The 20,434-nt window shown below is 58.2% G+C and overlaps 50 non-coding genes across 50 annotated transcripts; all 50 read left to right on the top strand.

Moving 5' to 3' along the window:
* Positions 1-137: 137 nt before the first annotated feature.
* Positions 138-256, top strand: LOC131306055 (5S ribosomal RNA). The gene has a single exon (XR_009193607.1). It is a non-coding gene; the product is annotated as a 5S ribosomal RNA (ribosomal RNA).
* A 289-nt stretch (positions 257-545) lies between these two features.
* LOC131306056 (5S ribosomal RNA) lies at positions 546-664 on the top strand. The gene has a single exon (XR_009193608.1). It is a non-coding gene; the product is annotated as a 5S ribosomal RNA (ribosomal RNA).
* A 288-nt stretch (positions 665-952) lies between these two features.
* On the top strand, positions 953-1,071 carry LOC131305214 (5S ribosomal RNA). Its single transcript, XR_009192810.1, has one exon. It is a non-coding gene; the product is annotated as a 5S ribosomal RNA (ribosomal RNA).
* A 292-nt stretch (positions 1,072-1,363) lies between these two features.
* Positions 1,364-1,482, top strand: LOC131306057 (5S ribosomal RNA). The gene has a single exon (XR_009193609.1). It is a non-coding gene; the product is annotated as a 5S ribosomal RNA (ribosomal RNA).
* Positions 1,483-1,770: 288 nt separating this feature from the next.
* On the top strand, positions 1,771-1,889 carry LOC131306058 (5S ribosomal RNA). The gene has a single exon (XR_009193610.1). It is a non-coding gene; the product is annotated as a 5S ribosomal RNA (ribosomal RNA).
* A 292-nt stretch (positions 1,890-2,181) lies between these two features.
* LOC131306059 (5S ribosomal RNA) lies at positions 2,182-2,300 on the top strand. The gene has a single exon (XR_009193611.1). It is a non-coding gene; the product is annotated as a 5S ribosomal RNA (ribosomal RNA).
* Positions 2,301-2,588: 288 nt separating this feature from the next.
* On the top strand, positions 2,589-2,707 carry LOC131306060 (5S ribosomal RNA). Its single transcript, XR_009193612.1, has one exon. It is a non-coding gene; the product is annotated as a 5S ribosomal RNA (ribosomal RNA).
* A 292-nt stretch (positions 2,708-2,999) lies between these two features.
* Positions 3,000-3,118, top strand: LOC131306061 (5S ribosomal RNA). The gene has a single exon (XR_009193613.1). It is a non-coding gene; the product is annotated as a 5S ribosomal RNA (ribosomal RNA).
* A 288-nt stretch (positions 3,119-3,406) lies between these two features.
* LOC131306062 (5S ribosomal RNA) lies at positions 3,407-3,525 on the top strand. Its single transcript, XR_009193614.1, has one exon. It is a non-coding gene; the product is annotated as a 5S ribosomal RNA (ribosomal RNA).
* Positions 3,526-3,817: 292 nt separating this feature from the next.
* LOC131306063 (5S ribosomal RNA) lies at positions 3,818-3,936 on the top strand. Its single transcript, XR_009193615.1, has one exon. It is a non-coding gene; the product is annotated as a 5S ribosomal RNA (ribosomal RNA).
* Positions 3,937-4,224: 288 nt separating this feature from the next.
* On the top strand, positions 4,225-4,343 carry LOC131306065 (5S ribosomal RNA). Its single transcript, XR_009193617.1, has one exon. It is a non-coding gene; the product is annotated as a 5S ribosomal RNA (ribosomal RNA).
* A 292-nt stretch (positions 4,344-4,635) lies between these two features.
* LOC131306066 (5S ribosomal RNA) lies at positions 4,636-4,754 on the top strand. The gene has a single exon (XR_009193618.1). It is a non-coding gene; the product is annotated as a 5S ribosomal RNA (ribosomal RNA).
* A 288-nt stretch (positions 4,755-5,042) lies between these two features.
* On the top strand, positions 5,043-5,161 carry LOC131306067 (5S ribosomal RNA). The gene has a single exon (XR_009193619.1). It is a non-coding gene; the product is annotated as a 5S ribosomal RNA (ribosomal RNA).
* A 289-nt stretch (positions 5,162-5,450) lies between these two features.
* On the top strand, positions 5,451-5,569 carry LOC131306068 (5S ribosomal RNA). The gene has a single exon (XR_009193620.1). It is a non-coding gene; the product is annotated as a 5S ribosomal RNA (ribosomal RNA).
* Positions 5,570-5,857: 288 nt separating this feature from the next.
* Positions 5,858-5,976, top strand: LOC131306069 (5S ribosomal RNA). The gene has a single exon (XR_009193621.1). It is a non-coding gene; the product is annotated as a 5S ribosomal RNA (ribosomal RNA).
* A 292-nt stretch (positions 5,977-6,268) lies between these two features.
* On the top strand, positions 6,269-6,387 carry LOC131306070 (5S ribosomal RNA). Its single transcript, XR_009193622.1, has one exon. It is a non-coding gene; the product is annotated as a 5S ribosomal RNA (ribosomal RNA).
* Positions 6,388-6,675: 288 nt separating this feature from the next.
* On the top strand, positions 6,676-6,794 carry LOC131306071 (5S ribosomal RNA). Its single transcript, XR_009193623.1, has one exon. It is a non-coding gene; the product is annotated as a 5S ribosomal RNA (ribosomal RNA).
* Positions 6,795-7,083: 289 nt separating this feature from the next.
* LOC131306072 (5S ribosomal RNA) lies at positions 7,084-7,202 on the top strand. Its single transcript, XR_009193624.1, has one exon. It is a non-coding gene; the product is annotated as a 5S ribosomal RNA (ribosomal RNA).
* Positions 7,203-7,490: 288 nt separating this feature from the next.
* Positions 7,491-7,609, top strand: LOC131306074 (5S ribosomal RNA). Its single transcript, XR_009193625.1, has one exon. It is a non-coding gene; the product is annotated as a 5S ribosomal RNA (ribosomal RNA).
* Positions 7,610-7,901: 292 nt separating this feature from the next.
* On the top strand, positions 7,902-8,020 carry LOC131306075 (5S ribosomal RNA). Its single transcript, XR_009193626.1, has one exon. It is a non-coding gene; the product is annotated as a 5S ribosomal RNA (ribosomal RNA).
* A 288-nt stretch (positions 8,021-8,308) lies between these two features.
* LOC131305215 (5S ribosomal RNA) lies at positions 8,309-8,427 on the top strand. Its single transcript, XR_009192811.1, has one exon. It is a non-coding gene; the product is annotated as a 5S ribosomal RNA (ribosomal RNA).
* Positions 8,428-8,719: 292 nt separating this feature from the next.
* LOC131306077 (5S ribosomal RNA) lies at positions 8,720-8,838 on the top strand. The gene has a single exon (XR_009193628.1). It is a non-coding gene; the product is annotated as a 5S ribosomal RNA (ribosomal RNA).
* A 288-nt stretch (positions 8,839-9,126) lies between these two features.
* On the top strand, positions 9,127-9,245 carry LOC131306078 (5S ribosomal RNA). Its single transcript, XR_009193630.1, has one exon. It is a non-coding gene; the product is annotated as a 5S ribosomal RNA (ribosomal RNA).
* Positions 9,246-9,533: 288 nt separating this feature from the next.
* On the top strand, positions 9,534-9,652 carry LOC131305216 (5S ribosomal RNA). The gene has a single exon (XR_009192812.1). It is a non-coding gene; the product is annotated as a 5S ribosomal RNA (ribosomal RNA).
* A 288-nt stretch (positions 9,653-9,940) lies between these two features.
* Positions 9,941-10,059, top strand: LOC131306079 (5S ribosomal RNA). Its single transcript, XR_009193631.1, has one exon. It is a non-coding gene; the product is annotated as a 5S ribosomal RNA (ribosomal RNA).
* A 292-nt stretch (positions 10,060-10,351) lies between these two features.
* On the top strand, positions 10,352-10,470 carry LOC131306080 (5S ribosomal RNA). Its single transcript, XR_009193632.1, has one exon. It is a non-coding gene; the product is annotated as a 5S ribosomal RNA (ribosomal RNA).
* Positions 10,471-10,758: 288 nt separating this feature from the next.
* LOC131305217 (5S ribosomal RNA) lies at positions 10,759-10,877 on the top strand. The gene has a single exon (XR_009192813.1). It is a non-coding gene; the product is annotated as a 5S ribosomal RNA (ribosomal RNA).
* A 292-nt stretch (positions 10,878-11,169) lies between these two features.
* On the top strand, positions 11,170-11,288 carry LOC131306081 (5S ribosomal RNA). The gene has a single exon (XR_009193633.1). It is a non-coding gene; the product is annotated as a 5S ribosomal RNA (ribosomal RNA).
* A 288-nt stretch (positions 11,289-11,576) lies between these two features.
* On the top strand, positions 11,577-11,695 carry LOC131306082 (5S ribosomal RNA). The gene has a single exon (XR_009193634.1). It is a non-coding gene; the product is annotated as a 5S ribosomal RNA (ribosomal RNA).
* A 288-nt stretch (positions 11,696-11,983) lies between these two features.
* Positions 11,984-12,102, top strand: LOC131305219 (5S ribosomal RNA). The gene has a single exon (XR_009192814.1). It is a non-coding gene; the product is annotated as a 5S ribosomal RNA (ribosomal RNA).
* Positions 12,103-12,390: 288 nt separating this feature from the next.
* On the top strand, positions 12,391-12,509 carry LOC131306083 (5S ribosomal RNA). The gene has a single exon (XR_009193635.1). It is a non-coding gene; the product is annotated as a 5S ribosomal RNA (ribosomal RNA).
* Positions 12,510-12,801: 292 nt separating this feature from the next.
* On the top strand, positions 12,802-12,920 carry LOC131306084 (5S ribosomal RNA). The gene has a single exon (XR_009193636.1). It is a non-coding gene; the product is annotated as a 5S ribosomal RNA (ribosomal RNA).
* A 288-nt stretch (positions 12,921-13,208) lies between these two features.
* LOC131306085 (5S ribosomal RNA) lies at positions 13,209-13,327 on the top strand. Its single transcript, XR_009193637.1, has one exon. It is a non-coding gene; the product is annotated as a 5S ribosomal RNA (ribosomal RNA).
* Positions 13,328-13,619: 292 nt separating this feature from the next.
* Positions 13,620-13,738, top strand: LOC131306086 (5S ribosomal RNA). Its single transcript, XR_009193638.1, has one exon. It is a non-coding gene; the product is annotated as a 5S ribosomal RNA (ribosomal RNA).
* A 288-nt stretch (positions 13,739-14,026) lies between these two features.
* LOC131306088 (5S ribosomal RNA) lies at positions 14,027-14,145 on the top strand. The gene has a single exon (XR_009193640.1). It is a non-coding gene; the product is annotated as a 5S ribosomal RNA (ribosomal RNA).
* Positions 14,146-14,437: 292 nt separating this feature from the next.
* On the top strand, positions 14,438-14,556 carry LOC131306090 (5S ribosomal RNA). The gene has a single exon (XR_009193641.1). It is a non-coding gene; the product is annotated as a 5S ribosomal RNA (ribosomal RNA).
* Positions 14,557-14,848: 292 nt separating this feature from the next.
* LOC131306091 (5S ribosomal RNA) lies at positions 14,849-14,967 on the top strand. The gene has a single exon (XR_009193642.1). It is a non-coding gene; the product is annotated as a 5S ribosomal RNA (ribosomal RNA).
* A 288-nt stretch (positions 14,968-15,255) lies between these two features.
* LOC131306092 (5S ribosomal RNA) lies at positions 15,256-15,374 on the top strand. The gene has a single exon (XR_009193643.1). It is a non-coding gene; the product is annotated as a 5S ribosomal RNA (ribosomal RNA).
* Positions 15,375-15,662: 288 nt separating this feature from the next.
* LOC131306093 (5S ribosomal RNA) lies at positions 15,663-15,781 on the top strand. The gene has a single exon (XR_009193644.1). It is a non-coding gene; the product is annotated as a 5S ribosomal RNA (ribosomal RNA).
* A 292-nt stretch (positions 15,782-16,073) lies between these two features.
* Positions 16,074-16,192, top strand: LOC131306094 (5S ribosomal RNA). The gene has a single exon (XR_009193645.1). It is a non-coding gene; the product is annotated as a 5S ribosomal RNA (ribosomal RNA).
* Positions 16,193-16,480: 288 nt separating this feature from the next.
* LOC131306095 (5S ribosomal RNA) lies at positions 16,481-16,599 on the top strand. Its single transcript, XR_009193646.1, has one exon. It is a non-coding gene; the product is annotated as a 5S ribosomal RNA (ribosomal RNA).
* Positions 16,600-16,887: 288 nt separating this feature from the next.
* On the top strand, positions 16,888-17,006 carry LOC131306096 (5S ribosomal RNA). Its single transcript, XR_009193647.1, has one exon. It is a non-coding gene; the product is annotated as a 5S ribosomal RNA (ribosomal RNA).
* Positions 17,007-17,298: 292 nt separating this feature from the next.
* LOC131306097 (5S ribosomal RNA) lies at positions 17,299-17,417 on the top strand. Its single transcript, XR_009193648.1, has one exon. It is a non-coding gene; the product is annotated as a 5S ribosomal RNA (ribosomal RNA).
* A 288-nt stretch (positions 17,418-17,705) lies between these two features.
* On the top strand, positions 17,706-17,824 carry LOC131306098 (5S ribosomal RNA). Its single transcript, XR_009193649.1, has one exon. It is a non-coding gene; the product is annotated as a 5S ribosomal RNA (ribosomal RNA).
* A 292-nt stretch (positions 17,825-18,116) lies between these two features.
* Positions 18,117-18,235, top strand: LOC131306100 (5S ribosomal RNA). Its single transcript, XR_009193651.1, has one exon. It is a non-coding gene; the product is annotated as a 5S ribosomal RNA (ribosomal RNA).
* Positions 18,236-18,523: 288 nt separating this feature from the next.
* On the top strand, positions 18,524-18,642 carry LOC131306101 (5S ribosomal RNA). Its single transcript, XR_009193652.1, has one exon. It is a non-coding gene; the product is annotated as a 5S ribosomal RNA (ribosomal RNA).
* A 292-nt stretch (positions 18,643-18,934) lies between these two features.
* Positions 18,935-19,053, top strand: LOC131306102 (5S ribosomal RNA). The gene has a single exon (XR_009193653.1). It is a non-coding gene; the product is annotated as a 5S ribosomal RNA (ribosomal RNA).
* Positions 19,054-19,345: 292 nt separating this feature from the next.
* Positions 19,346-19,464, top strand: LOC131306103 (5S ribosomal RNA). Its single transcript, XR_009193654.1, has one exon. It is a non-coding gene; the product is annotated as a 5S ribosomal RNA (ribosomal RNA).
* A 288-nt stretch (positions 19,465-19,752) lies between these two features.
* On the top strand, positions 19,753-19,871 carry LOC131305220 (5S ribosomal RNA). Its single transcript, XR_009192815.1, has one exon. It is a non-coding gene; the product is annotated as a 5S ribosomal RNA (ribosomal RNA).
* Positions 19,872-20,163: 292 nt separating this feature from the next.
* LOC131306104 (5S ribosomal RNA) lies at positions 20,164-20,282 on the top strand. Its single transcript, XR_009193655.1, has one exon. It is a non-coding gene; the product is annotated as a 5S ribosomal RNA (ribosomal RNA).
* The last annotated feature ends 152 nt before the right edge of the window (positions 20,283-20,434 follow it).

Genomic DNA, 20,434 nt, shown 5'->3' on the forward strand with positions numbered 1-20,434 from the left:
CTCTCGGCCGCAGCCATCCCTCCAACGGGATACGGGGTCCGGCCGGCGAGACGTGGCCAAGAAAGCCAGAGATAGAGTGAGCAGTGCCCGACGGGGCAGAAAAATGGACCAAAAGAATTGAAAGCGGAGTGCCTATCGGGTGCGATCATACCAGCACTAATGCACCGGATCCCATCAGAACTCCGCAGTTAAGCGTGCTTGGGCGAGAGTAGTACTAGGATGGGTGACCCCCTGGGAAGTCCTCGTGTTGCACCCCTTTTTCGTTTTTGTACGAAATCCCTTCCCCGCCCCCCGTTCCCTTCTTTCATCCGGTCGCCGCAACTTCGGCTCATTCCGTCCGTATCTTCCCGGAGAGTTTTCGCAGCGATTTTTCGAGCTGCGAGCCAAAATAGCCCCCTTCAGCGGGCACTCTCGGCCGTAGCCATCCCTCCAACGGGATACGGGGTCCGGCCGGCGAGACGTGGCCAAGAAAGCCAGAGATAGAGCGAGCAGTGCCCGACGGGGCAGAAAAATGGACCAAAAGAATTGAAAGCGGAGTGCCTATCGGGTGCGATCATACCAGCACTAATGCACCGGATCCCATCAGAACTCCGCAGTTAAGCGTGCTTGGGCGAGAGTAGTACTAGGATGGGTGACCCCCTGGGAAGTCCTCGTGTTGCACCCCTTTTTCGTTTTTGTACGAAATCCCTTCCCCGCCCCCCGTTCCCTTCTTTCATCCGGTCGCCGCAACTTCGGCTCATGCCGTCCGGATCTTCCCGGAGAGTTTTCGCAGCGATTTTTCCAGCTTCGAGCCAAAATAGCCCCGTCAGCGGGCACGTTCGGCCGCAGCCATCCCTCCAACGGGATACGGGGTCCGGCCGGCGAGACGTGGCCAAGAAAGCCAGAGATAGAGCGAGCGGTGCCCGACGGGGCCGAAAAATGGACCAAAAGAATTGAAAGCGGAGTGCCTATCGGGTGCGATCATACCAGCACTAATGCACCGGATCCCATCAGAACTCCGCAGTTAAGCATGCTTGGGCGAGAGTAGTACTAGGATGGGTGACCCCCTGGGAAGTCCTCGTGTTGCACCCCTTTTTCGTTTTTGTACGAAATCCCTTCCCCGCCCCCCGTTCCCTTCTTTCATCCGGTCGCCGCAACTTCGGCTCATTCCGTCCGGATCTTCCCGGAGAGTTTTCGCTGCAGCGATTTTTCGAGCTGCGAGCCAAAATAGCCCCCTTCAGCGGGCACTCTCGGCCGTAGCCATCCCTCCAACGGGATACGGGGTCCGGCCGGCGAGACGTGGCCAAGAAAGCCAGAGATAGAGCGAGCAGTGCCCGACGGGGCAGAAAAATGGACCAAAAGAATTGAAAGCGGAGTGCCTATCGGGTGCGATCATACCAGCACTAATGCACCGGATCCCATCAGAACTCCGCAGTTAAGCGTGCTTGGGCGAGAGTAGTACTAGGATGGGTGACCCCCTGGGAAGTCCTCGTGTTGCACCCCTTTTTCGTTTTTGTACGAAATCCCTTCCCCGCCCCCCGTTCCCTTCTTTCATCCGGTCGCCGCAACTTCGGCTCATGCCGTCCGGATCTTCCCGGAGAGTTTTCGAAGCGATTTTTCCAGCTGCGAGCCAAAATAGCCCCGTCAGCGGGCACGTTCGGCCGCAGCCATCCCTCCAACGGGATACGGGGTCCGGCCGGCGAGACGTGGCCAAGAAAGCCAGAGATAGAGCGAGCGGTGCCCGACGGGGCCGAAAAATGGACCAAAAGAATTGAAAGCGGAGTGCCTATCGGGTGCGATCATACCAGCACTAATGCACCGGATCCCATCAGAACTCCGCAGTTAAGCGTGCTTGGGCGAGAGTAGTACTAGGATGGGTGACCCCCTGGGAAGTCCTCGTGTTGCACCCCTTTTTCGTTTTTGTACGAAATCCCTTCCCCGCCCCCCGTTCCCTTCTTTCATCCGGTCGCCGCAACTTCGGCTCATTCCGTCCGGATCTTCCCGGAGAGTTTTCGCTGCAGCGATTTTTCGAGCTGCGAGCCAAAATAGCCCCCTTCAGCGGGCACTTTCGGCCGTAGCCATCCCTCCAACGGGATACGGGGTCCGGCCGGCGAGACGTGGCCAAGAAAGCCAGAGATAGAGTGAGCAGTGCCCGACGGGGCAGAAAAATGGACCAAAAGAATTGAAAGCGGAGTGCCTATCGGGTGCGATCATACCAGCACTAATGCACCGGATCCCATCAGAACTCCGCAGTTAAGCGTGCTTGGGCGAGAGTAGTACTAGGATGGGTGACCCCCTGGGAAGTCCTCGTGTTGCACCCCTTTTTCGTTTTTGTACGAAATCCCTTCCCCGCCCCCCGTTCCCTTCTTTCATCCGGTCGCCGCAACTTCGGCTCATGCCGTCCGGATCTTCCCGGAGAGTTTTCGCAGCGATTTTTCCAGCTTCGAGCCAAAATAGCCCCGTCAGCGGGCACGTTCGGCCGCAGCCATCCCTCCAACGGGATACGGGGTCCGGCCGGCGAGACGTGGCCAAGAAAGCCAGAGATAGAGCGAGCGGTGCCCGACGGGGCCGAAAAATGGACCAAAAGAATTGAAAGCGGAGTGCCTATCGGGTGCGATCATACCAGCACTAATGCACCGGATCCCATCAGAACTCCGCAGTTAAGCGTGCTTGGGCGAGAGTAGTACTAGGATGGGTGACCCCCTGGGAAGTCCTCGTGTTGCACCCCTTTTTCGTTTTTGTACGAAATCCCTTCCCCGCCCCCCGTTCCCTTCTTTCATCCGGTCGCCGCAACTTCGGCTCATTCCGTCCGGATCTTCCCGGAGAGTTTTCGCTGCAGCGATTTTTCGAGCTGCGAGCCAAAATAGCCCCCTTCAGCGGGCACTCTCGGCCGTAGCCATCCCTCCAACGGGATACGGGGTCCGGCCGGCGAGACGTGGCCAAGAAAGCCAGAGATAGAGCGAGCAGTGCCCGACGGGGCAGAAAAATGGACCAAAAGAATTGAAAGCGGAGTGCCTATCGGGTGCGATCATACCAGCACTAATGCACCGGATCCCATCAGAACTCCGCAGTTAAGCGTGCTTGGGCGAGAGTAGTACTAGGATGGGTGACCCCCTGGGAAGTCCTCGTGTTGCACCCCTTTTTCGTTTTTGTACGAAATCCCTTCCCCGCCCCCCGTTCCCTTCTTTCATCCGGTCGCCGCAACTTCGGCTCATGCCGTCCGGATCTTCCCGGAGAGTTTTCGAAGCGATTTTTCCAGCTGCGAGCCAAAATAGCCCCGTCAGCGGGCACGTTCGGCCGCAGCCATCCCTCCAACGGGATACGGGGTCCGGCCGGCGAGACGTGGCCAAGAAAGCCAGAGATAGAGCGAGCGGTGCCCGACGGGGCCGAAAAATGGACCAAAAGAATTGAAAGCGGAGTGCCTATCGGGTGCGATCATACCAGCACTAATGCACCGGATCCCATCAGAACTCCGCAGTTAAGCGTGCTTGGGCGAGAGTAGTACTAGGATGGGTGACCCCCTGGGAAGTCCTCGTGTTGCACCCCTTTTTCGTTTTTGTACGAAATCCCTTCCCCGCCCCCCGTTCCCTTCTTTCATCCGGTCGCCGCAACTTCGGCTCATTCCGTCCGGATCTTCCCGGAGAGTTTTCGCTGCAGCGATTTTTCGAGCTGCGAGCCAAAATAGCCCCCTTCAGCGGGCACTTTCGGCCGTAGCCATCCCTCCAACGGGATACGGGGTCCGGCCGGCGAGACGTGGCCAAGAAAGCCAGAGATAGAGTGAGCAGTGCCCGACGGGGCAGAAAAATGGACCAAAAGAATTGAAAGCGGAGTGCCTATCGGGTGCGATCATACCAGCACTAATGCACCGGATCCCATCAGAACTCCGCAGTTAAGCGTGCTTGGGCGAGAGTAGTACTAGGATGGGTGACCCCCTGGGAAGTCCTCGTGTTGCACCCCTTTTTCGTTTTTGTACGAAATCCCTTCCCCGCCCCCCGTTCCCTTCTTTCATCCGGTCGCCGCAACTTCGGCTCATGCCGTCCGGATCTTCCCGGAGAGTTTTCGCAGCGATTTTTCCAGCTTCGAGCCAAAATAGCCCCGTCAGCGGGCACGTTCGGCCGCAGCCATCCCTCCAACGGGATACGGGGTCCGGCCGGCGAGACGTGGCCAAGAAAGCCAGAGATAGAGCGAGCGGTGCCCGACGGGGCCGAAAAATGGACCAAAAGAATTAAAAGCGGAGTGCCTATCGGGTGCGATCATACCAGCACTAATGCACCGGATCCCATCAGAACTCCGCAGTTAAGCGTGCTTGGGCGAGAGTAGTACTAGGATGGGTGACCCCCTGGGAAGTCCTCGTGTTGCACCCCTTTTTCGTTTTTGTACGAAATCCCTTCCCCGCCCCCCGTTCCCTTCTTTCATCCGGTCGCCGCAACTTCGGCTCATTCCGTCCGGATCTTCCCGGAGAGTTTTCGCTGCAGCGATTTTTCGAGCTGCGAGCCAAAATAGCCCCCTTCAGCGGGCACTCTCGGCCGTAGCCATCCCTCCAACGGGATACGGGGTCCGGCCGGCGAGACGTGGCCAAGAAAGCCAGAGATAGAGCGAGCAGTGCCCGACGGGGCAGAAAAATGGACCAAAAGAATTGAAAGCGGAGTGCCTATCGGGTGCGATCATACCAGCACTAATGCACCGGATCCCATCAGAACTCCGCAGTTAAGCGTGCTTGGGCGAGAGTAGTACTAGGATGGGTGACCCCCTGGGAAGTCCTCGTGTTGCACCCCTTTTTCGTTTTTGTACGAAATCCCTTCCCCGCCCCCCGTTCCCTTCTTTCATCCGGTCGCCGCAACTTCGGCTCATGCCGTCCGGATCTTCCCGGAGAGTTTTCGAAGCGATTTTTCCAGCTGCGAGCCAAAATAGCCCCGTCAGCGGGCACGTTCGGCCGCAGCCATCCCTCCAACGGGATACGGGGTCCGGCCGGCGAGACGTGGCCAAGAAAGCCAGAGATAGAGCGAGCGGTGCCCGACGGGGCCGAAAAATGGACCAAAAGAATTGAAAGCGGAGTGCCTATCGGGTGCGATCATACCAGCACTAATGCACCGGATCCCATCAGAACTCCGCAGTTAAGCGTGCTTGGGCGAGAGTAGTACTAGGATGGGTGACCCCCTGGGAAGTCCTCGTGTTGCACCCCTTTTTCGTTTTTGTACGAAATCCCTTCCCCGCCCCCCGTTCCCTTCTTTCATCCGGTCGCCGCAACTTCGGCTCATTCCGTCCGTATCTTCCCGGAGAGTTTTCGCAGCGATTTTTCGAGCTGCGAGCCAAAATAGCCCCCTTCAGCGGGCACTCTCGGCCGTAGCCATCCCTCCAACGGGATACGGGGTCCGGCCGGCGAGACGTGGCCAAGAAAGCCAGAGATAGAGCGAGCAGTGCCCGACGGGGCAGAAAAATGGACCAAAAGAATTGAAAGCGGAGTGCCTATCGGGTGCGATCATACCAGCACTAATGCACCGGATCCCATCAGAACTCCGCAGTTAAGCGTGCTTGGGCGAGAGTAGTACTAGGATGGGTGACCCCCTGGGAAGTCCTCGTGTTGCACCCCTTTTTCGTTTTTGTACGAAATCCCTTCCCCGCCCCCCGTTCCCTTCTTTCATCCGGTCGCCGCAACTTCGGCTCATGCCGTCCGGATCTTCCCGGAGAGTTTTCGCAGCGATTTTTCCAGCTTCGAGCCAAAATAGCCCCGTCAGCGGGCACGTTCGGCCGCAGCCATCCCTCCAACGGGATACGGGGTCCGGCCGGCGAGACGTGGCCAAGAAAGCCAGAGATAGAGCGAGCGGTGCCCGACGGGGCCGAAAAATGGACCAAAAGAATTGAAAGCGGAGTGCCTATCGGGTGCGATCATACCAGCACTAATGCACCGGATCCCATCAGAACTCCGCAGTTAAGCGTGCTTGGGCGAGAGTAGTACTAGGATGGGTGACCCCCTGGGAAGTCCTCGTGTTGCACCCCTTTTTCGTTTTTGTACGAAATCCCTTCCCCGCCCCCCGTTCCCTTCTTTCATCCGGTCGCCGCAACTTCGGCTCATTCCGTCCGGATCTTCCCGGAGAGTTTTCGCTGCAGCGATTTTTCGAGCTGCGAGCCAAAATAGCCCCCTTCAGCGGGCACTCTCGGCCGTAGCCATCCCTCCAACGGGATACGGGGTCCGGCCGGCGAGACGTGGCCAAGAAAGCCAGAGATAGAGCGAGCAGTGCCCGACGGGGCAGAAAAATGGACCAAAAGAATTGAAAGCGGAGTGCCTATCGGGTGCGATCATACCAGCACTAATGCACCGGATCCCATCAGAACTCCGCAGTTAAGCGTGCTTGGGCGAGAGTAGTACTAGGATGGGTGACCCCCTGGGAAGTCCTCGTGTTGCACCCCTTTTTCGTTTTTGTACGAAATCCCTTCCCCGCCCCCCGTTCCCTTCTTTCATCCGGTCGCCGCAACTTCGGCTCATGCCGTCCGGATCTTCCCGGAGAGTTTTCGAAGCGATTTTTCCAGCTGCGAGCCAAAATAGCCCCGTCAGCGGGCACGTTCGGCCGCAGCCATCCCTCCAACGGGATACGGGGTCCGGCCGGCGAGACGTGGCCAAGAAAGCCAGAGATAGAGCGAGCGGTGCCCGACGGGGCCGAAAAATGGACCAAAAGAATTGAAAGCGGAGTGCCTATCGGGTGCGATCATACCAGCACTAATGCACCGGATCCCATCAGAACTCCGCAGTTAAGCGTGCTTGGGCGAGAGTAGTACTAGGATGGGTGACCCCCTGGGAAGTCCTCGTGTTGCACCCCTTTTTCGTTTTTGTACGAAATCCCTTCCCCGCCCCCCGTTCCCTTCTTTCATCCGGTCGCCGCAACTTCGGCTCATTCCGTCCGTATCTTCCCGGAGAGTTTTCGCAGCGATTTTTCGAGCTGCGAGCCAAAATAGCCCCCTTCAGCGGGCACTCTCGGCCGTAGCCATCCCTCCAACGGGATACGGGGTCCGGCCGGCGAGACGTGGCCAAGAAAGCCAGAGATAGAGCGAGCAGTGCCCGACGGGGCAGAAAAATGGACCAAAAGAATTGAAAGCGGAGTGCCTATCGGGTGCGATCATACCAGCACTAATGCACCGGATCCCATCAGAACTCCGCAGTTAAGCGTGCTTGGGCGAGAGTAGTACTAGGATGGGTGACCCCCTGGGAAGTCCTCGTGTTGCACCCCTTTTTCGTTTTTGTACGAAATCCCTTCCCCGCCCCCCGTTCCCTTCTTTCATCCGGTCGCCGCAACTTCGGCTCATGCCGTCCGGATCTTCCCGGAGAGTTTTCGCAGCGATTTTTCCAGCTTCGAGCCAAAATAGCCCCGTCAGCGGGCACGTTCGGCCGCAGCCATCCCTCCAACGGGATACGGGGTCCGGCCGGCGAGACGTGGCCAAGAAAGCCAGAGATAGAGCGAGCGGTGCCCGACGGGGCCGAAAAATGGACCAAAAGAATTGAAAGCGGAGTGCCTATCGGGTGCGATCATACCAGCACTAATGCACCGGATCCCATCAGAACTCCGCAGTTAAGCGTGCTTGGGCGAGAGTAGTACTAGGATGGGTGACCCCCTGGGAAGTCCTCGTGTTGCACCCCTTTTTCGTTTTTGTACGAAATCCCTTCCCCGCCCCCCGTTCCCTTCTTTCATCCGGTCGCCGCAACTTCGGCTCATTCCGTCCGGATCTTCCCGGAGAGTTTTCGCTGCAGCGATTTTTCGAGCTGCGAGCCAAAATAGCCCCCTTCAGCGGGCACTCTCGGCCGTAGCCATCCCTCCAACGGGATACGGGGTCCGGCCGGCGAGACGTGGCCAAGAAAGCCAGAGATAGAGCGAGCAGTGCCCGACGGGGCAGAAAAATGGACCAAAAGAATTGAAAGCGGAGTGCCTATCGGGTGCGATCATACCAGCACTAATGCACCGGATCCCATCAGAACTCCGCAGTTAAGCGTGCTTGGGCGAGAGTAGTACTAGGATGGGTGACCCCCTGGGAAGTCCTCGTGTTGCACCCCTTTTTCGTTTTTGTACGAAATCCCTTCCCCGCCCCCCGTTCCCTTCTTTCATCCGGTCGCCGCAACTTCGGCTCATGCCGTCCGGATCTTCCCGGAGAGTTTTCGCAGCGATTTTTCCAGCTTCGAGCCAAAATAGCCCCGTCAGCGGGCACGTTCGGCCGCAGCCATCCCTCCAACGGGATACGGGGTCCGGCCGGCGAGACGTGGCCAAGAAAGCCAGAGATAGAGCGAGCGGTGCCCGACGGGGCCGAAAAATGGACCAAAAGAATTGAAAGCGGAGTGCCTATCGGGTGCGATCATACCAGCACTAATGCACCGGATCCCATCAGAACTCCGCAGTTAAGCATGCTTGGGCGAGAGTAGTACTAGGATGGGTGACCCCCTGGGAAGTCCTCGTGTTGCACCCCTTTTTCGTTTTTGTACGAAATCCCTTCCCCGCCCCCCGTTCCCTTCTTTCATCCGGTCGCCGCAACTTCGGCTCATTCCGTCCGGATCTTCCCGGAGAGTTTTCGCTGCAGCGATTTTTCGAGCTGCGAGCCAAAATAGCCCCCTTCAGCGGGCACTCTCGGCCGTAGCCATCCCTCCAACGGGATACGGGGTCCGGCCGGCGAGACGTGGCCAAGAAAGCCAGAGATAGAGCGAGCAGTGCCCGACGGGGCAGAAAAATGGACCAAAAGAATTGAAAGCGGAGTGCCTATCGGGTGCGATCATACCAGCACTAATGCACCGGATCCCATCAGAACTCCGCAGTTAAGCGTGCTTGGGCGAGAGTAGTACTAGGATGGGTGACCCCCTGGGAAGTCCTCGTGTTGCACCCCTTTTTCGTTTTTGTACGAAATCCCTTCCCCGCCCCCCGTTCCCTTCTTTCATCCGGTCGCCGCAACTTCGGCTCATGCCGTCCGGATCTTCCCGGAGAGTTTTCGAAGCGATTTTTCCAGCTGCGAGCCAAAATAGCCCCGTCAGCGGGCACGTTCGGCCGCAGCCATCCCTCCAACGGGATACGGGGTCCGGCCGGCGAGACGTGGCCAAGAAAGCCAGAGATAGAGCGAGCGGTGCCCGACGGGGCCGAAAAATGGACCAAAAGAATTGAAAGCGGAGTGCCTATCGGGTGCGATCATACCAGCACTAATGCACCGGATCCCATCAGAACTCCGCAGTTAAGCGTGCTTGGGCGAGAGTAGTACTAGGATGGGTGACCCCCTGGGAAGTCCTCGTGTTGCACCCCTTTTTCGTTTTTGTACGAAATCCCTTCCCCGCCCCCCGTTCCCTTCTTTCATCCGGTCGCCGCAACTTCGGCTCATGCCGTCCGGATCTTCCCGGAGAGTTTTCGCAGCGATTTTTCCAGCTTCGAGCCAAAATAGCCCCGTCAGCGGGCACGTTCGGCCGCAGCCATCCCTCCAACGGGATACGGGGTCCGGCCGGCGAGACGTGGCCAAGAAAGCCAGAGATAGAGCGAGCGGTGCCCGACGGGGCCGAAAAATGGACCAAAAGAATTGAAAGCGGAGTGCCTATCGGGTGCGATCATACCAGCACTAATGCACCGGATCCCATCAGAACTCCGCAGTTAAGCATGCTTGGGCGAGAGTAGTACTAGGATGGGTGACCCCCTGGGAAGTCCTCGTGTTGCACCCCTTTTTCGTTTTTGTACGAAATCCCTTCCCCGCCCCCCGTTCCCTTCTTTCATCCGGTCGCCGCAACTTCGGCTCATGCCGTCCGGATCTTCCCGGAGAGTTTTCGCAGCGATTTTTCCAGCTTCGAGCCAAAATAGCCCCGTCAGCGGGCACGTTCGGCCGCAGCCATCCCTCCAACGGGATACGGGGTCCGGCCGGCGAGACGTGGCCAAGAAAGCCAGAGATAGAGCGAGCGGTGCCCGACGGGGCCGAAAAATGGACCAAAAGAATTGAAAGCGGAGTGCCTATCGGGTGCGATCATACCAGCACTAATGCACCGGATCCCATCAGAACTCCGCAGTTAAGCGTGCTTGGGCGAGAGTAGTACTAGGATGGGTGACCCCCTGGGAAGTCCTCGTGTTGCACCCCTTTTTCGTTTTTGTACGAAATCCCTTCCCCGCCCCCCGTTCCCTTCTTTCATCCGGTCGCCGCAACTTCGGCTCATTCCGTCCGGATCTTCCCGGAGAGTTTTCGCTGCAGCGATTTTTCGAGCTGCGAGCCAAAATAGCCCCCTTCAGCGGGCACTCTCGGCCGTAGCCATCCCTCCAACGGGATACGGGGTCCGGCCGGCGAGACGTGGCCAAGAAAGCCAGAGATAGAGCGAGCAGTGCCCGACGGGGCAGAAAAATGGACCAAAAGAATTGAAAGCGGAGTGCCTATCGGGTGCGATCATACCAGCACTAATGCACCGGATCCCATCAGAACTCCGCAGTTAAGCGTGCTTGGGCGAGAGTAGTACTAGGATGGGTGACCCCCTGGGAAGTCCTCGTGTTGCACCCCTTTTTCGTTTTTGTACGAAATCCCTTCCCCGCCCCCCGTTCCCTTCTTTCATCCGGTCGCCGCAACTTCGGCTCATGCCGTCCGGATCTTCCCGGAGAGTTTTCGCAGCGATTTTTCCAGCTTCGAGCCAAAATAGCCCCGTCAGCGGGCACGTTCGGCCGCAGCCATCCCTCCAACGGGATACGGGGTCCGGCCGGCGAGACGTGGCCAAGAAAGCCAGAGATAGAGCGAGCGGTGCCCGACGGGGCCGAAAAATGGACCAAAAGAATTGAAAGCGGAGTGCCTATCGGGTGCGATCATACCAGCACTAATGCACCGGATCCCATCAGAACTCCGCAGTTAAGCATGCTTGGGCGAGAGTAGTACTAGGATGGGTGACCCCCTGGGAAGTCCTCGTGTTGCACCCCTTTTTCGTTTTTGTACGAAATCCCTTCCCCGCCCCCCGTTCCCTTCTTTCATCCGGTCGCCGCAACTTCGGCTCATTCCGTCCGGATCTTCCCGGAGAGTTTTCGCTGCAGCGATTTTTCGAGCTGCGAGCCAAAATAGCCCCCTTCAGCGGGCACTCTCGGCCGTAGCCATCCCTCCAACGGGATACGGGGTCCGGCCGGCGAGACGTGGCCAAGAAAGCCAGAGATAGAGCGAGCAGTGCCCGACGGGGCAGAAAAATGGACCAAAAGAATTGAAAGCGGAGTGCCTATCGGGTGCGATCATACCAGCACTAATGCACCGGATCCCATCAGAACTCCGCAGTTAAGCGTGCTTGGGCGAGAGTAGTACTAGGATGGGTGACCCCCTGGGAAGTCCTCGTGTTGCACCCCTTTTTCGTTTTTGTACGAAATCCCTTCCCCGCCCCCCGTTCCCTTCTTTCATCCGGTCGCCGCAACTTCGGCTCATGCCGTCCGGATCTTCCCGGAGAGTTTTCGAAGCGATTTTTCCAGCTGCGAGCCAAAATAGCCCCGTCAGCGGGCACGTTCGGCCGCAGCCATCCCTCCAACGGGATACGGGGTCCGGCCGGCGAGACGTGGCCAAGAAAGCCAGAGATAGAGCGAGCGGTGCCCGACGGGGCCGAAAAATGGACCAAAAGAATTGAAAGCGGAGTGCCTATCGGGTGCGATCATACCAGCACTAATGCACCGGATCCCATCAGAACTCCGCAGTTAAGCGTGCTTGGGCGAGAGTAGTACTAGGATGGGTGACCCCCTGGGAAGTCCTCGTGTTGCACCCCTTTTTCGTTTTTGTACGAAATCCCTTCCCCGCCCCCCGTTCCCTTCTTTCATCCGGTCGCCGCAACTTCGGCTCATGCCGTCCGGATCTTCCCGGAGAGTTTTCGCAGCGATTTTTCCAGCTTCGAGCCAAAATAGCCCCGTCAGCGGGCACGTTCGGCCGCAGCCATCCCTCCAACGGGATACGGGGTCCGGCCGGCGAGACGTGGCCAAGAAAGCCAGAGATAGAGCGAGCGGTGCCCGACGGGGCCGAAAAATGGACCAAAAGAATTGAAAGCGGAGTGCCTATCGGGTGCGATCATACCAGCACTAATGCACCGGATCCCATCAGAACTCCGCAGTTAAGCATGCTTGGGCGAGAGTAGTACTAGGATGGGTGACCCCCTGGGAAGTCCTCGTGTTGCACCCCTTTTTCGTTTTTGTACGAAATCCCTTCCCCGCCCCCCGTTCCCTTCTTTCATCCGGTCGCCGCAACTTCGGCTCATGCCGTCCGGATCTTCCCGGAGAGTTTTCGCAGCGATTTTTCCAGCTTCGAGCCAAAATAGCCCCGTCAGCGGGCACGTTCGGCCGCAGCCATCCCTCCAACGGGATACGGGGTCCGGCCGGCGAGACGTGGCCAAGAAAGCCAGAGATAGAGCGAGCGGTGCCCGACGGGGCCGAAAAATGGACCAAAAGAATTGAAAGCGGAGTGCCTATCGGGTGCGATCATACCAGCACTAATGCACCGGATCCCATCAGAACTCCGCAGTTAAGCGTGCTTGGGCGAGAGTAGTACTAGGATGGGTGACCCCCTGGGAAGTCCTCGTGTTGCACCCCTTTTTCGTTTTTGTACGAAATCCCTTCCCCGCCCCCCGTTCCCTTCTTTCATCCGGTCGCCGCAACTTCGGCTCATTCCGTCCGGATCTTCCCGGAGAGTTTTCGCTGCAGCGATTTTTCGAGCTGCGAGCCAAAATAGCCCCCTTCAGCGGGCACTCTCGGCCGTAGCCATCCCTCCAACGGGATACGGGGTCCGGCCGGCGAGACGTGGCCAAGAAAGCCAGAGATAGAGCGAGCAGTGCCCGACGGGGCAGAAAAATGGACCAAAAGAATTGAAAGCGGAGTGCCTATCGGGTGCGATCATACCAGCACTAATGCACCGGATCCCATCAGAACTCCGCAGTTAAGCGTGCTTGGGCGAGAGTAGTACTAGGATGGGTGACCCCCTGGGAAGTCCTCGTGTTGCACCCCTTTTTCGTTTTTGTACGAAATCCCTTCCCCGCCCCCCGTTCCCTTCTTTCATCCGGTCGCCGCAACTTCGGCTCATGCCGTCCGGATCTTCCCGGAGAGTTTTCGCAGCGATTTTTCCAGCTTCGAGCCAAAATAGCCCCGTCAGCGGGCACGTTCGGCCGCAGCCATCCCTCCAACGGGATACGGGGTCCGGCCGGCGAGACGTGGCCAAGAAAGCCAGAGATAGAGCGAGCGGTGCCCGACGGGGCCGAAAAATGGACCAAAAGAATTGAAAGCGGAGTGCCTATCGGGTGCGATCATACCAGCACTAATGCACCGGATCCCATCAGAACTCCGCAGTTAAGCGTGCTTGGGCGAGAGTAGTACTAGGATGGGTGACCCCCTGGGAAGTCCTCGTGTTGCACCCCTTTTTCGTTTTTGTACGAAATCCCTTCCCCGCCCCCCGTTCCCTTCTTTCATCCGGTCGCCGCAACTTCGGCTCATTCCGTCCGGATCTTCCCGGAGAGTTTTCGCTGCAGCGATTTTTCGAGCTGCGAGCCAAAATAGCCCCCTTCAGCGGGCACTTTCGGCCGTAGCCATCCCTCCAACGGGATACGGGGTCCGGCCGGCGAGACGTGGCCAAGAAAGCCAGAGATAGAGGGAGCAGTGCCCGACGGGGCAGAAAAATGGACCAAAAGAATTGAAAGCGGAGTGCCTATCGGGTGCGATCATACCAGCACTAATGCACCGGATCCCATCAGAACTCCGCAGTTAAGCGTGCTTGGGCGAGAGTAGTACTAGGATGGGTGACCCCCTGGGAAGTCCTCGTGTTGCACCCCTTTTTCGTTTTTGTACGAAATCCCTTCCCCGCCCCCCGTTCCCTTCTTTCATCCGGTCGCCGCAACTTCGGCTCATGCCGTCCGGATCTTCCCGGAGAGTTTTCGCAGCGATTTTTCCAGCTTCGAGCCAAAATAGCCCCGTCAGCGGGCACGTTCGGCCGCAGCCATCCCTCCAACGGGATACGGGGTCCGGCCGGCGAGACGTGGCCAAGAAAGCCAGAGATAGAGCGAGCGGTGCCCGACGGGGCCGAAAAATGGACCAAAAGAATTGAAAGCGGAGTGCCTATCGGGTGCGATCATACCAGCACTAATGCACCGGATCCCATCAGAACTCCGCAGTTAAGCGTGCTTGGGCGAGAGTAGTACTAGGATGGGTGACCCCCTGGGAAGTCCTCGTGTTGCACCCCTTTTTCGTTTTTGTACGAAATCCCTTCCCCGCCCCCCGTTCCCTTCTTTCATCCGGTCGCCGCAACTTCGGCTCATTCCGTCCGGATCTTCCCGGAGAGTTTTCGCTGCAGCGATTTTTCGAGCTGCGAGCCAAAATAGCCCCCTTCAGCGGGCACTCTCGGCCGTAGCCATCCCTCCAACGGGATACGGGGTCCGGCCGGCGAGACGTGGCCAAGAAAGCCAGAGATAGAGCGAGCAGTGCCCGACGGGGCAGAAAAATGGACCAAAAGAATTGAAAGCGGAGTGCCTATCGGGTGCGATCATACCAGCACTAATGCACCGGATCCCATCAGAACTCCGCAGTTAAGCGTGCTTGGGCGAGAGTAGTACTAGGATGGGTGACCCCCTGGGAAGTCCTCGTGTTGCACCCCTTTTTCGTTTTTGTACGAAATCCCTTCCCCGCCCCCCGTTCCCTTCTTTCATCCGGTCGCCGCAACTTCGGCTCATTCCGTCCGGATCTTCCCGGAGAGTTTTCGCTGCAGCGATTTTTCGAGCTGCGAGCCAAAATAGCCCCCTTCAGCGGGCACTCTCGGCCGTAGCCATCCCTCCAACGGGATACGGGGTCCGGCCGGCGAGACGTGGCCAAGAAAGCCAGAGATAGAGCGAGCAGTGCCCGACGGGGCAGAAAAATGGACCAAAAGAATTGAAAGCGGAGTGCCTATCGGGTGCGATCATACCAGCACTAATGCACCGGATCCCATCAGAACTCCGCAGTTAAGCGTGCTTGGGCGAGAGTAGTACTAGGATGGGTGACCCCCTGGGAAGTCCTCGTGTTGCACCCCTTTTTCGTTTTTGTACGAAATCCCTTCCCCGCCCCCCGTTCCCTTCTTTCATCCGGTCGCCGCAACTTCGGCTCATGCCGTCCGGATCTTCCCGGAGAGTTTTCGCAGCGATTTTTCCAGCTTCGAGCCAAAATAGCCCCGTCAGCGGGCACGTTCGGCCGCAGCCATCCCTCCAACGGGATACGGGGTCCGGCCGGCGAGACGTGGCCAAGAAAGCCAGAGATAGAGCGAGCGGTGCCCGACGGGGCCGAAAAATGGACCAAAAGAATTGAAAGCGGAGTGCCTATCGGGTGCGATCATACCAGCACTAATGCACCGGATCCCATCAGAACTCCGCAGTTAAGCGTGCTTGGGCGAGAGTAGTACTAGGATGGGTGACCCCCTGGGAAGTCCTCGTGTTGCACCCCTTTTTCGTTTTTGTACGAAATCCCTTCCCCGCCCCCCGTTCCCTTCTTTCATCCGGTCGCCGCAACTTCGGCTCATGCCGTCCGGATCTTCCCGGAGAGTTTTCGCAGCGATTTTTCCAGCTTCGAGCCAAAATAGCCCCGTCAGCGGGCACGTTCGGCCGCAGCCATCCCTCCAACGGGATACGGGGTCCGGCCGGCGAGACGTGGCCAAGAAAGCCAGAGATAGAGCGAGCGGTGCCCGACGGGGCCGAAAAATGGACCAAAAGAATTGAAAGCGGAGTGCCTATCGGGTGCGATCATACCAGCACTAATGCACCGGATCCCATCAGAACTCCGCAGTTAAGCGTGCTTGGGCGAGAGTAGTACTAGGATGGGTGACCCCCTGGGAAGTCCTCGTGTTGCACCCCTTTTTCGTTTTTGTACGAAATCCCTTCCCCGCCCCCCGTTCCCTTCTTTCATCCGGTCGCCGCAACTTCGGCTCATTCCGTCCGGATCTTCCCGGAGAGTTTTCGCTGCAGCGATTTTTCGAGCTGCGAGCCAAAATAGCCCCCTTCAGCGGGCACTCTCGGCCGTAGCCATCCCTCCAACGGGATACGGGGTCCGGCCGGCGAGACGTGGCCAAGAAAGCCAGAGATAGAGCGAGCAGTGCCCGACGGGGCAGAAAAATGGACCAAAAGAATTGAAAGCGGAGTGCCTATCGGGTGCGATCATACCAGCACTAATGCACCGGATCCCATCAGAACTCCGCAGTTAAGCGTGCTTGGGCGAGAGTAGTACTAGGATGGGTGACCCCCTGGGAAGTCCTCGTGTTGCACCCCTTTTTCGTTTTTGTACGAAATCCCTTCCCCGCCCCCCGTTCCCTTCTTTCATCCGGTCGCCGCAACTTCGGCTCATGCCGTCCGGATCTTCCCGGAGAGTTTTCGCAGCGATTTTTCCAGCTTCGAGCCAAAATAGCCCCGTCAGCGGGCACGTTCGGCCGCAGCCATCCCTCCAACGGGATACGGGGTCCGGCCGGCGAGACGTGGCCAAGAAAGCCAGAGATAGAGCGAGCGGTGCCCGACGGGGCCGAAAAATGGACCAAAAGAATTGAAAGCGGAGTGCCTATCGGGTGCGATCATACCAGCACTAATGCACCGGATCCCATCAGAACTCCGCAGTTAAGCGTGCTTGGGCGAGAGTAGTACTAGGATGGGTGACCCCCTGGGAAGTCCTCGTGTTGCACCCCTTTTTCGTTTTTGTACGAAATCCCTTCCCCGCCCCCCGTTCCCTTCTTTCATCCGGTCGCCGCAACTTCGGCTCATGCCGTCCGGATCTTCCCGGAGAGTTTTCGCAGCGATTTTTCCAGCTTCGAGCCAAAATAGCCCCGTCAGCGGGCACGTTCGGCCGCAGCCATCCCTCCAACGGGATACGGGGTCCGGCCGGCGAGACGTGGCCAAGAAAGCCAGAGATAGAGCGAGCGGTGCCCGACGGGGCCGAAAAATGGACCAAAAGAATTGAAAGCGGAGTGCCTATCGGGTGCGATCATACCAGCACTAATGCACCGGATCCCATCAGAACTCCGCAGTTAAGCGTGCTTGGGCGAGAGTAGTACTAGGATGGGTGACCCCCTGGGAAGTCCTCGTGTTGCACCCCTTTTTCGTTTTTGTACGAAATCCCTTCCCCGCCCCCCGTTCCCTTCTTTCATCCGGTCGCCGCAACTTCGGCTCATTCCGTCCGGATCTTCCCGGAGAGTTTTCGCTGCAGCGATTTTTCGAGCTGCGAGCCAAAATAGCCCCCTTCAGCGGGCACTCTCGGCCGTAGCCATCCCTCCAACGGGATACGGGGTCCGGCCGGCGAGACGTGGCCAAGAAAGCAAGAGATAGAGCGAGCAGTGCCCGACGGGGCAGAAAAATGGACCAAAAGAATTGAAAGCGGAGTGCCTATCGGGTGCGATCATACCAGCACTAATGCACCGGATCCCATCAGAACTCCGCAGTTAAGCGTGCTTGGGCGAGAGTAGTACTAGGATGGGTGACCCCCTGGGAAGTCCTCGTGTTGCACCCCTTTTTCGTTTTTGTACGAAATCCCTTCCCCGCCCCCCGTTCCCTTCTTTCATCCGGTCGCCGCAACTTCGGCTCATGCCGTCCGGATCTTCCCGGAGAGTTTTCGCAGCGATTTTTCCAGCTTCGAGCCAAAATAGCCCCGTCAGCGGGCACGTTCGGCCGCAGCCATCCCTCCAACGGGATACGGGGTCCGGCCGGCGAGACGTGGCCAAGAAAGCCAGAGATAGAGCGAGCGGTGCCCGACGGGGCCGAAAAATGGACCAAAAGAATTGAAAGCGGAGTGCCTATCGGGTGCGATCATACCAGCACTAATGCACCGGATCCCATCAGAACTCCGCAGTTAAGCGTGCTTGGGCGAGAGTAGTACTAGGATGGGTGACCCCCTGGGAAGTCCTCGTGTTGCACCCCTTTTTCGTTTTTGTACGAAATCCCTTCCCCGCCCCCCGTTCCCTTCTTTCATCCGGTCGCCGCAACTTCGGCTCATTCCGTCCGGATCTTCCCGGAGAGTTTTCGCTGCAGCGATTTTTCGAGCTGCGAGCCAAAATAGCCCCCTTCAGCGGGCACTCTCGGCCGTAGCCATCCCTCCAACGGGATACGGGGTCCGGCCGGCGAGACGTGGCCAAGAAAGCAAGAGATAGAGCGAGCAGTGCCCGACGGGGCAGAAAAATGGACCAAAAGAATTGAAAGCGGAGTGCCTATCGGGTGCGATCATACCAGCACTAATGCACCGGATCCCATCAGAACTCCGCAGTTAAGCGTGCTTGGGCGAGAGTAGTACTAGGATGGGTGACCCCCTGGGAAGTCCTCGTGTTGCACCCCTTTTTCGTTTTTGTACGAAATCCCTTCCCCGCCCCCCGTTCCCTTCTTTCATCCGGTCGCCGCAACTTCGGCTCATGCCGTCCGGATCTTCCCGGAGAGTTTTCGCAGCGATTTTTCCAGCTTCGAGCCAAAATAGCCCCGTCAGCGGGCACGTTCGGCCGCAGCCATCCCTCCAACGGGATACGGGGTCCGGCCGGCGAGACGTGGCCAAGAAAGCCAGAGATAGAGCGAGCGGTGCCCGACGGGGCCGAAAAATGGACCAAAAGAATTGAAAGCGGAGTGCCTATCGGGTGCGATCATACCAGCACTAATGCACCGGATCCCATCAGAACTCCGCAGTTAAGCGTGCTTGGGCGAGAGTAGTACTAGGATGGGTGACCCCCTGGGAAGTCCTCGTGTTGCACCCCTTTTTCGTTTTTGTACGAAATCCCTTCCCCGCCCCCCGTTCCCTTCTTTCATCCGGTCGCCGCAACTTCGGCTCATTCCGTCCGGATCTTCCCGGAGAGTTTTCGCTGCAGCGATTTTTCGAGCTGCGAGCCAAAATAGCCCCCTTCAGCGGGCACTCTCGGCCGTAGCCATCCCTCCAACGGGATACGGGGTCCGGCCGGCGAGACGTGGCCAAGAAAGCCAGAGATAGAGCGAGCAGTGCCCGACGGGGCAGAAAAATGGACCAAAAGAATTGAAAGCGGAGTGCCTATCGGGTGCGATCATACCAGCACTAATGCACCGGATCCCATCAGAACTCCGCAGTTAAGCGTGCTTGGGCGAGAGTAGTACTAGGATGGGTGACCCCCTGGGAAGTCCTCGTGTTGCACCCCTTTTTCGTTTTTGTACGAAATCCCTTCCCCGCCCCCCGTTCCCTTCTTTCATCCGGTCGCCGCAACTTCGGCTCATTCCGTCCGGATCTTCCCGGAGAGTTTTCGCTGCAGCGATTTTTCGAGCTGCGAGCCAAAATAGCCCCCTTCAGCGGGCACTCTCGGCCGTAGCCATCCCTCCAACGGGATACGGGGTCCGGCCGGCGAGACGTGGCCAAGAAAGCCAGAGATAGAGCGAGCAGTGCCCGACGGGGCAGAAAAATGGACCAAAAGAATTGAAAGCGGAGTGCCTATCGGGTGCGATCATACCAGCACTAATGCACCGGATCCCATCAGAACTCCGCAGTTAAGCGTGCTTGGGCGAGAGTAGTACTAGGATGGGTGACCCCCTGGGAAGTCCTCGTGTTGCACCCCTTTTTCGTTTTTGTACGAAATCCCTTCCCCGCCCCCCGTTCCCTTCTTTCATCCGGTCGCCGCAACTTCGGCTCATGCCGTCCGGATCTTCCCGGAGAGTTTTCGCAGCGATTTTTCCAGCTTCGAGCCAAAATAGCCCCGTCAGCGGGCACGTTCGGCCGCAGCCATCCCTCCAACGGGATACGGGGTCCGGCCGGCGAGACGTGGCCAAGAAAGCCAGAGATAGAGCGAGCGGTGCCCGACGGGGCCGAAAAATGGACCAAAAGAATTGAAAGCGGAGTGCCTATCGGGTGCGATCATACCAGCACTAATGCACCGGATCCCATCAGAACTCCGCAGTTAAGCATGCTTGGGCGAGAGTAGTACTAGGATGGGTGACCCCCTGGGAAGTCCTCGTGTTGCACCCCTTTTTCGTTTTTGTACGAAATCCCTTCCCCGCCCCCCGTTCCCTTCTTTCATCCGGTCGCCGCAACTTCGGCTCATTCCGTCCGGATCTTCCCGGAGAGTTTTCGCTGCAGCGATTTTTCGAGCTGCGAGCCAAAATAGCCCCCTTCAGCGGGCACTCTCGGCCGTAGCCATCCCTCCAACGGGATACGGGGTCCGGCCGGCGAGACGTGGCCAAGAAAGCCAGAGATAGAGCGAGCAGTGCCCGACGGGGCAGAAAAATGGACCAAAAGAATTGAAAGCGGAGTGCCTATCGGGTGCGATCATACCAGCACTAATGCACCGGATCCCATCAGAACTCCGCAGTTAAGCGTGCTTGGGCGAGAGTAGTACTAGGATGGGTGACCCCCTGGGAAGTCCTCGTGTTGCACCCCTTTTTCGTTTTTGTACGAAATCCCTTCCCCGCCCCCCGTTCCCTTCTTTCATCCGGTCGCCGCAACTTCGGCTCATGCCGTCCGGATCTTCCCGGAGAGTTTTCGAAGCGATTTTTCCAGCTGCGAGCCAAAATAGCCCCGTCAGCGGGCAC

The sequence above is a fragment of the Rhododendron vialii genome, chromosome 10a, assembly GCF_030253575.1.
Source record: "Rhododendron vialii isolate Sample 1 chromosome 10a, ASM3025357v1".
In the NCBI taxonomy this organism is placed as follows: domain Eukaryota; kingdom Viridiplantae; phylum Streptophyta; class Magnoliopsida; order Ericales; family Ericaceae; genus Rhododendron; species Rhododendron vialii.